The following is an 11,033-nucleotide window of genomic DNA, read 5'->3' as shown; positions in this document are numbered from 1 at the left end:
ACCGTGGACTATTTTCAGTCCTTGGAGATGGAGTCAGAAAAGGATTTTCCACTCCTGGCACAATTGCTGCCCTGGACCATTGTCCAGCAGTGACTAGGGGATCCACCTGCCCCAAAATATCTCCCCTGCCCCTACCCTCTGGACCTCTCTGCCCTGCTCCTCACCTCCCCACCTTGACGTCACTTCCTGGGGCTGTCAACTCCTGAAGGCCACTGTGAAACAGCAGGTGAGTCCCCCGGGAGACACATCAGTTGGAATCAGCTTTCCCTCCTGGCAGGGACCTCAGGAATTGTTTGGCTGCTTTGAGGTACTGGAGGCCCAGAGAGGGCTGTGCCCTGCCCAAGGTCACACAGCTGTCAGCATGGAGACTAGATGTCAGGCCAGGGCTTTCTGGCTGCTCCTGTTGCTTCGATTGCCTTCATTAGCACTAGTCTGTGCCTCCTGAGAGCAAAAGCTCACCTTGGAAGGCCCAGGGTGGGCGTCCTGAGAAGAAGCCTGAGTGACACGGGTGGGAGGGGGTGTATCGTGGGTTCTGACCTCAAAGCTCTCTATTCAGTCTTGTTTTACCAACTGTGACCTTTAGCTTGCACTGAACTAAGAGTTACCAAGTAGCGGCTCTGGGGAAAGGAGGAGGTTGGGGGGCACAGGGAAGCTGAGGCGGGAGAAGGGCTCAGGCCCAGTTCAGCCACCCCAGCTCTGTGACCGCAAACTCAGTTTCTTCATCTGTAAAATGGAACTGATAACACCCCTTTTCCCAGTTTACTGAACAGCGAGATGCAGTGAGGCACGAGCAGGCAACTGTTTTATTTTCCTCATATGGATGTTGCCTATTCGATGAGGTCTGATTCCCGTTTCCCATCCATAAACTGCATATTTGGCAAACTCCAAAACTTTGAGTCACTTTTGAGGAACAAATCAAGTTCAGTGCAGTTTAAAATTCCAACCCTCGACTGAATTTACTGCCCACCCCCTGCCTTCCTCAGTGCTGGGAGGACCCTTCTCACCCCTCCTTCGGTCCCCCTCTCTTCTGGGTGCTGGGAAGGTGGGGGGACAGGGACCAGCATATCCTCCCCAGTACTGCCGTAGCCCTCTCCTGCTGTCCTGGCTTCTCTGACCATGACAACAAGGCCGTCAGTGCCCCTCGGCGTGGAGCTGTCCAAACACCAGCCCGCACCTTCATGAGAGTGTCTTCCTTCAGCTCTCTCGAGGTTACCCAGTTGGGGGATAATTTGGGGATAAGATGTGCCCTATCATTCCTGCTGAGACTCTGATATACCCCCATCTCCCTGGGTGATTTTCCTAGAGCACCCCTCACCTGGCTTGGGCATGGGAAAGCCCTTTCCCCCCCCTTCTCTCTCTCCCACTAGGTTGAGAGCTCACAGCTGCAGAGATGTCTTCACATCCACTGAAAGCAGTGTTCAGCTTGTAGGGTCAGCGTGGAGGGTGGTAGAGGGTTGGGGTAATAAACTCTGAGAAGTTGACTGACCCCACTTGTTTTCAGATTTCTTTAGAAAGTGGGGTATTTTATCCATGTGTATCAGATTTATGTCCTGGAGCCAAATTCCAAATCAGCAGCCACATGAAAAGTCCCACTTCATTGTGGGACTAAACTGTTGGACCGGCCTTTGTGACCAAAGCAATTGCCAAACGTGGAGGAGGAAATTAAAAGCCTGCAGTGTGGGTCATCGTAGTCTGTGCTAGTGTGTGTGTTTGTGTGTGTCTGTGTCTGTGTTGAATGGTCACTTCTGTGTTCGAGGGAAAATGCTGAGGGGGAAGAACAGTCCCGGGAGGTACCTCATGGATAAATGGAGACAGAAGGGCCACAGGTGGGTGGCCAGCCTGTGGGAGGCAGAGAGGGACCAGGAGGGGCTGCCAGGAGGTCAGACTAAAACCAGGAGATGGAAGTAGACAGGGTGGGGATGGCTGGAAGAGGTGGGAGTGGAGGGGAGATCCAGCTGCCAGCTCTGTGGACCCCCTTTCCTTCCTTCCCTCTCCATTCTTCCTCCCTTTCCCTCAGCTCACCTCTCTCCCCACTCCTCATTTTCCTCCCCTTTTTGCTCCCTGTTCCCAGAATTCCTGGAAAGGGAAGCAAATGGGGCAGTTCAGAACTCCAGACCCATTCCTTCATTCTTGGGCAGTGGCTCAGCTCCCTTCCCTGGCAGGGCTGAGTCTACTGTGCGTCCCAGGTTCACGGACGCTGCTCTGCTGCCTCCTGGTGGCTGGAGCTGGCTGCAGAGGCCGGAATGGGGACTGGGGTCTAGACTCTCGTCTGTAGAATGATGAGAAGAAAATGATCCTGCTGGCAGTGAGGTGTGTGTGTGTGTGTGTGTGTGTGTGTGTGTGTGATGCGGGTAGGACTGGGAATTGAAACAGTGAACACAATTTGAAAAACATACCCTGACTTGCAAAACAGGTAAGGGTCTGACCAAGCCATGATGTCCAGCTCACACTAAGCTCACACTTGTAAACACCCGTGTGTTTAGACCCACGTGTTCCCAGAGAAGACCACAAACAGACTGATCTAACAGTAGCGCTCTGCACAGACTCCTGTGTTCTCAACCTAGGCTCTCTGACTGTTCCATCAATTCCCTGCTTTACAAATTCTGACCAATCTCTGCCAAAGACCATCCTCTGACTAACTCCAGCCCCCACAACCCTATGAGCCCCCTTCCCTAACTCCCGCCTTTGGAGACACCTCAGGGATCCCCCGACATGAAGTCTTCGCTGCAGCAAGTGATAAGCCCGGCCTTGCGTGTCCCTGGTGGTGCGGGCTGGCAGGCACTGACAAGAGGCTGCTGACTCTTCCTGGGTGACAGAAAGAGTGCAGGTGACATTTCAGCTCTCCATTCCAGCCTGCCCACCTCCATGGCTCCCAGGGACTGCCCCACCAGAGCCCACAGCCCCTGGCTGCCCCAGCAGGGTGTGCTCTGGCACCAGGACAAATCTCCACACTGTGGGTTGTTTTATTCTCTCAGAGAAGCACACGTGTCCTGCTGCTGACTTTGTAAAGGCAAGAGTGAGGGGCAGACACAGCTGCTTCATCCTCAGGGCACTGCCCCTCCCAGCCCCAATCTCCCCAGCTTGTGGTTTCAAAACTGACTTGGCCTTTCTGTTTCTGCCGGGAGGGGGTGGTCCCTGAAGACGGCCCCATGATGTCCTCTGTCTTGGGTGTCCCTTTGACTTCCTGGTTATCTTCAAGGAGGCCCCAGATGGGTTCACCCACCTCCACTGACTGCCAGGAAGACACCCAAGCCCTGGGTCTGAGGACACAGTGGAGTGTTGGGGAGAGGGGCCGGAGAGGCCCTCCCCAAGGGCTTGTAGATCTGGGGCTGGATACCAGGCCCTGAGGGCCAGCCCCTCCCTCTGGTCTGGGAGCTCTTCTGAAGGGAAGCCAGACTCTTCTCCCCCCTCTGAGGGTGGGGCCTCTGAAAAGGTCTATCCCCCCAAAAAAGAGTCCCCTCTGTACCTCCCCACCACCCCAACATCATTTGCACCCTCTCCCCCACCTCCAGGGGTGGAGAGGTCACTCCCTCCTGGGCATCCCTTTCCCTGTGGGAGAGCCCTCCTCACAGGAGCCCTGTCTCCCCAGCTTGGCCTCAGGGCCACACAACATATCTGCCCCTCAGCACAGGGCAGCCATGGGAGGGTATGACTGTGGCCCCCAGTTGTCCTTCTCCAAGCTGGCACCCCCAGCTTCCTCCCCCACCCACTCAAGTTCCTCCACCCCCACCAGAGGCCCTGCCCTTTGTGTGCCCCTAGAAGTCCTTGCCTCCTCACAAGGCAGCCTCCAAAACTGAACTCCATCCCCTGGGAGGTGTGACCAAGCTCAGCTGGTCCTCCCACACCCCCTGTGACTGCATCTGGGCAGAAGTTAGGTTTCAGCCACCACCCAGGAGATGCCTGTAATTTGCATCCCCCCAGCACATCAGTGGGTAGAATCCATCTGACTCTCAGTCATGTGGAAGGGGGGGCCCAAGTGCTGGGCCTTGGGGTGGAGAGGGAATCTCAAAGCTGAGAGGGAAGTCTCGGCCAGCCCTCCAGCCCCCACTCACTCCTCACTCCAGACCTGCGTACTTCGTCCCGAGCTTCTACTCCACCCAAACCCAGATGCCCTCATTCACGAGGCTTAGAAGGCACAGAAACCTTGGAGTCAGACAGACTTCCATTTGAATCTCAGCTTTGCTACTCATTAATCAGATGACTTGTACTTCAGTTTCCTCATCATAAAAAAAGGGATAATCATACTTACTTCATATTTTATCTGTACTGTCTGTAGAACATTTTATTTTCCTGCTAGAATGAGAGCTCCCAGGGGACAGGGGTCTCTGTCTATTTTGGTCACTACTTCATCCCCAGTGCCCAGAACAGTGCCTGGCACATAGTCAGTGCACAACTATGACTTGTTGAATGAATGAATGAGGTTCGCGGCAAGGAATGAATGACAAACTGTTTTGCAGAATATCTAGTACCAGTGGGTACTCAGTATATGCTAATTCTTTTCCTTTGCAAAGCAAGTCAAGTTAATCATTTCTTGTAAGTTTCACAATGGCCCTTTGAGGCAGAAATCTTACTATTATTGATTGATTCATTCATTTTTTCAACAAAGAGTTACCAGGAGCCTACTCTGTGCCAGGTACCCTTCTAGGTACTTGGAAACCATCAATGAATAAAGAAACAAAGACTCTTCCCTTGTGGAGCTCACATTCTAGTGGGGTGAGAGACAAAAAGCAACAGACATAAGAAAATGTAAATTCCATGGTGTGTTTGAGGTGACACATGCTGTGGGAAAACAGCAGAGCAGGAGGAAGGATTGGGGGGGCAGAGAGGCTGCGACTTTAAATAGGGAGGCCAGGAGATGCCTCGGGAGAGAACAGAGGGCATTTGAGCCTACATGAAGGAGGTGTGGGAGCTAGCCCAGGGGCTCTCTGCAGGGAGAGCCTTCCAGACAGAAGGAACACGAGATGCAAAGGCCTGGCTGCCACGTAAGGAGGTCGGTGGCTGGGGTGGGGACGAGGAGAAGAGGCCAGAGATGGGGGAATCTGGTAGGACACTGAGTGAGCAGTGGCAGAGATATAATCTGGCTTACTTACATTTTAGAAAGATCAGTCTGGCGGCTATGTTGTGAGTAACATTGTTGTGAGTAACATAGCGGGACAAGGATAGGAGCAGCCAGAGCAGGAAGGAGCTAATGCGGGAATCCAGGAGAGAGAGCACGGGGATTAGGACCAGTTGGTAGCAGTAGAGGTGATCCTCTACTAGGGGAACCCTAGAGACCCACGCCAGATGTATTTTGAAGGAAGAGCCAATAGGATTCCTAATAGTTTTTTCTTGCAGTTCGGCAGGCAGAAACCAAGATCCAGAGAGGGTCTACAGAGATGCCACACAGCTGGGCAGTGGAGGTGGAGGTGAGGAGGATGGGGCAGGGCTGGTGGACAGGGCCCCAGGTCTAGGGCGTGTCTGGGAGAGGAGAGGGCAGAGGGGGAGGCAGGATTCTGCCGTAGCAGGTCACAGACCGGCTCCAGGGCAGCTGGGTGTTGATTTGATCAATGCCTTTTTCCTCTTCCCCTGAGTTCCCCTCTGATGGCCTTTTAATTGGGTCCATTTGTTCCAAGACCATGGGCTGAGCTGAGCAGATGCCAGAGTGTTTGCCTGTTATTAAGTAGATTAGGAAATGGCCCTATATCTTGGACTGCCAGAAAAGGCCGAGCAGCTGCCCAGCATCTCTGAGGAGTAACTGCAGGCCTGGTGCACTGCAGGATCCATGCCAGGCATCTTGCCTGGCCCATGCGCCCCACTCTCTGCAGTGTTCTTGCCCTGCCTTGCTCATCTGGTAAATGTCTCCTCCTCCAAGGTTCACTTCAAAATCCTCTCCTCCGTGAAGCCTTGCTGATCACCATCCCTGCCCTGAGCCCGGCTCATCTCCCTGGGCAGAGAACTCACACATGTGCAGGGGAGGGATCCCTCACTGAAGGGCTTGCCTCCAAGAGAGGACATGGTCCAAATCGGGGTTGTCAGGGAAGAGGGACACCCAAGGAGTATTAATCCCACTTAAGTAAAAAAGACTTTTCCATTTCCCCTAGTTCCTCCTCACAGAGGAGCTGGGCTCAGAATCGTGGGCCGGGGGAGGCAGCAAGAGGAGAAAAGGTGTAAGGGTTAAATTCATATAATGGAAATGAGATGGAAATGTAAACTCTCTGGAGAAAAAGAAAACTGTTTCATGGCAGTAACAAATTCAGATAGCTAAAAAAATGGGTTACTTCCATTTTAGACATTATCTACTGATTTTCTGTATGAAAGATGAAGATTTAGTTCTCTTCCCTCATCCTCCAGTTGCAATTTTTGGATAAATCAATATTCAGTGCTTACATTTTTATGACTTCGAAAGTATTGTTTGCAGTAATATAGCATTCTATGATTACATTTTCTTTCTTGCATAACTTTTTTCTTTTCCTGGGATTAATAATTGCCTCACTGTATGTCTCTAAGAGGGACATATTCTAAGGACAAAGAGAATTATAAAGAAATCTTAAGCAGTGTTTTCAATCACATCATGAGTGGCTATTGAGCACTTGAAATGTGGCTCGTCTGAACTGAGGTGTGTTGCAAGCGTAAAATACACACTGGTTTTTGAAGACTTGGTACCAAAAAAAGGCTGTAAAATATCTCACTAATTTTTCATATTGGTTACATGTCATATTGGTTATAGGTCGAAGTGATAATGTTTTGGATATAATGGGTTAAATAAAATATGTGATTAAGATTAATTTCATTTATTTCTGATTACTTTTTTAATGTGGTTACTTGAAAATTTTACATTCTGCCTGGGCCTTGCATTGTGTTTCTGTGGAACAGGTCTAGGCAGTGATCACCAGTGGCTGCTAGTGGGTATAACGCTCTCCTAATACCTGGACGCACTGACGAGTATTAACAGCACATAAAAGAGAGAGAACTAGATATTATGTCTTGCTGGTGCAAAAAGAAGCGCACACCACCACCTTTATTTTACTGGTGTTTTTTCATGAAGGAATTTTGTTGACTACGCTCATTCTATATGTGGAGGAATGTTCAGTCTTTTCTTCAAATAGATTCTTTACATCGCTTCCTTCATAGGTAATCTTGGCTTGTTCTTTGCTTTTTCATCTCCTGCACATCTCGTAGGCAGGTTTGACTAAGCGTAGTTGTTTATATACTAGACACTTTTTTGTTAGTGTTTGGCATCCTTTGTCTCCTGTTCCTTTTCAAATCCTGGACATATATGAGTCTGTAAGTCACCTGGAGAAAAGTTGAACATGGCAGCTTCCTTACCTAAACCCAGAGGTGCTGAATGCTTTGGAAGGGTCTCTTTCTTGTTAGTTCTGTTACTGGAAGAGGCAGCAGGATTCCAGTGAAATCCCTCTCTTCCAATCTGTGTAAGCAGCTCAAGGTAGACCCAAGCCCTCCTGATCTTGGTCTATCATCTTAGCTACCCTTGCTTTTGTTGTTCTGGCCTTTCTTGTCTGCTTCTAAGAGGGGCAACATCTAAGAGCTTCTGCCAGTCATGTCTTCAAGTGGTGGCAAGTGGAGGTGTTTCCACACCAAACAAGCTTCCTAGTAAGGGCATCTATGGCCCTCTCCAAAAGACAGAAGGAAGTCAGGCTTTTTCCTTTGAGATGTGAATCACATCCCCTTATTCTTAAACTTTGGGGGAAAAAAATAAACTGTAAAGAATGATTCTATTGTTTCTTATTTGATAATTTTCAATGAAGTACAGCATTACTCTGTTAGTATTTTTCTGAACTGCAAATTACCAGGAGTCAAAGTGAGCATCGTGTTTGTCAATACAATAAAACATTCGATAATGAAGAGAACAGGCGATGCCACCACCATTTTGGCACCATTAATGCCCAAAACAGCATTAATACAGGACGATTAGAGGACTAGATACACATCCAGGACCTCAGTTGGGTGGAGGGTGGTCGATGGTATAAAAGTCGTGCACAGGGCCGGCCCCGTGGCTTAGTGGTTAAGTGCGCGCGCTCCGCTGCTGGCGGCCCGGGTTTGGATCCTGGGTGCGCACTGACGCACCGCTTGTCCGGCCATGCTGAGGCCGCATCCCACATACAGCAACTAGAAGGATGTGCAGCTATGACATACAACTGTCTACTGGGGCTTTGGGGGAAAATAAATAAAAAAATAAAATTAAAAAAAAAAAAAGTCGTGCACAATATTACCTAAAATGGCATCATATTCTGAAAAAAACATTTAGTTCTAACTGTGAATTTTGTCATTTGTCATTTAAAATCACAGCACACAAAATTGGATAAATAATTCATCTGATTTTTAATTACAGTAAGGTTTAACAGGGCAAAATCAGCTGAATACTGACAATAATAACCTGTATTCCTAGAAAAGGTGCATGAGTCTACTTAAACTCTGTCTCACCAACAAGACTGTAAGCATCATTGGGGCAAAGACTGTTTCCTGTACTTCCGTCAATTCTCCAGTGCTTCTCCCTCTCTTAGTGTACATGGCAGACAGAAAGGGAGTTCAAGAAACATCAGTCGAATTGGAACATCTTGTTCTGTTATGTAAATAAAACACTTCAATAGTTACAGAAATGTTCTGATGATTTACTATATGCTAGGCACAGTGCTAAGAGTTTTACATACATTACCCTGAGCTAATCCTCAAACCACGCAGGAGGACAGAGTTATTATCCCCCTTGCTGTGAGTGACTGGCCCTCTGAGGTGAAGGTGTGAGCTCTGTTTTACATTTTCTGTTGTTCTTGTTATCAGGCTCCTGGGCTCCCGTTCCACTTCCTTTCCTCACAGATTGGACAAGGACCTTGGACAAGACCATTACCTCTCTAAGCCTCAGTTTCCTCCTCTGAAAAATGTAAGTAATCATCTGTTCTATGTAAGGCTTAAGAATATTAATATGTTAATTTAAGCAAAACTACTTAGAAAACGGTAAATCCCTATATAAATTTTTGTTTATAAAAATTTTCAATTTTTCTCAATAATGGGATGCTATCAAGCCCCAGGATTTGGGGCAACTCTAGTAAATATGACATCTCGATTTAAGAAAGTGATGTGTTTCTTTTTTAGTTTTCAACTAAATAATGCATTCAAACAAAAAAAAATATTGAAAGGTAAACAGTGAAGAATCCCTCTCTTACTGATTCTATTAAGTAACCCCTATTCATGCTTTCTTCATCTTTCCAGATAATCATATGCACATACAAGCCCTAAAAGCTGTGTTCTTTTTCTCTTCCTTTACACACAGAAGGCACACTTGTACACGTATTTCTGGCTTTCTTCTGCAGATTTCTTGAAGGTCTTGCCACACCAATACATAAAAAGCTTACTTTGTCTGTTTAGAGCCGTGATTTATTTAACCAGTTCCCTATGAAGAGACATTAAGCTCATTTCCAATCTTTGGATATTGATTTGTTGATTTCTTAAAGAGCTGAAATGAATGAAAACATCATCTCTTTCTTCACTACGAAGTTTAAACTATTTAACCAAATAATCATGTCTGGCTGTACCTCAGATTCAACAAGTCTGATTTAAAAGGCACAAGGATCTGTTGGTACCAAGTGAGATTTGCCTGCTGATCTCAAGGTTCAACTCTCATGTAATTTGGCTTCTTGCACCACATGCTGATTTAGTTACCCCGCAGTCCCCCTGCAGCAGGCAGTGTGGCAGAGGCCAGTGTGGCTCCTGAGGTAGCAGCAGACCTCTGTGGACTGTCACTTCCTTTACCACAGGCACGATGCTCCTTTTAGTGCATGTTAACTTCTGAATCAGGAGCAGCTCTGGGGGACATGGGTCTGGTAGGAGGGAGCTGGGCTAAAAAGAGAAAGGCCGAACTCTTGCCTCAGAAGTCTTGAGTTCTAGTTCTGACCAACACATCCTAGATGTGTAACCTAAAGTAAGTAACGTGGTCTTTCTGAGCCTCGGTTTCCTCTTCCAAAAAGTGGGAATAATCAGAGTATCTACTCGGACTCCACTTGCAAATGAAGCATGATGATGTCTGTAAAACACTTAGCACAATGCTGGCTCATAGCCCACGTGAAATAAATGGTAGCATGTTTTATTAGTAGAGCTTGGAGGACTGAATACTACTCACTAAGTAGCTAAGAAAAGGAACAGCATTCCAAGAGGAGGGACAGCATGTATAAATAGCAGAATTTACAAAGTATGAACCCTCAGAGCCAGCCAGGGGAGGGAGGCAGGGCAGGGATTGCCAACCCAATTTTGTAGTTGAGGAAACTGAGACCCAGAAAGAGGCAATGACTCAGCCACATCTCCATCAGTGTACATGGAGGCAGGAGAGGAATTCAGAGCCCTGAGGAAGAGCTGCCAGGGCAGAAATTCCCAGGTCAGGAATTTGTGAATTAACACTTGATTGGGCAGCTGGAATGTGGTAGGAATGTGAAAGGAGGAACTTCAGAAAGCGGTGCCCCTATCTGGACATGGGCTGGCCACAGCTGCTGGACTGACAGAGCAAACAGGATGACGTGGAGCTCCTGGATCCAAAGGAGTTGGGGGGTTCTGGGGCCGACTTGGGCTGAAAGGGCAGCACTGGCCCTGAGAGGAGGCTGCAAGCACATCAAGGCTGGGGGCTGACAGGGGCAGGGGAAGTCTCAGGGGTTGCTGGAAATGCAGGACATCGAGCTCATCCAGCTCCGGGTCTCACTGCACACCTGGCAGCTGCAAAGGCTGCTGAGGCCATGGCCCGGGGCTGGGAGGGGGAGGAGGAGAAGAGAGAGGAAGAGGAGGAAGAAAGTTTGCTGCCAGACACAGTTTGCTGGAGGGTTCCTTGACTTTTCCTGGGGCTAGGGAGGATAGGGTCTGTCTCCTGGGCCCAGCTCTGAGCCTGCAGCCCTCACCCTCCTTCTGCCAAACCAGTCTTCCCTTGGCCTCAGTGACACCACAGTGCTCTGCTGCACGTCTTACTGTTTTGGCTGCTCCTCCTGGGTCTCATCCCTGGGCATGTCCTCTTCCCTCCTTTAACTGATGGCTCCATCCTAAACCCTCTTCTCTGTCTT

This window comes from Diceros bicornis, chromosome 7, assembly GCF_020826845.1.
Source record: "Diceros bicornis minor isolate mBicDic1 chromosome 7, mDicBic1.mat.cur, whole genome shotgun sequence".
Classification (NCBI taxonomy): Eukaryota; Metazoa; Chordata; class Mammalia; order Perissodactyla; family Rhinocerotidae; genus Diceros; species Diceros bicornis.
The sequence above is the reverse complement of the archived record's forward strand: the minus strand, read 5'-3'. Positions refer to the sequence as shown.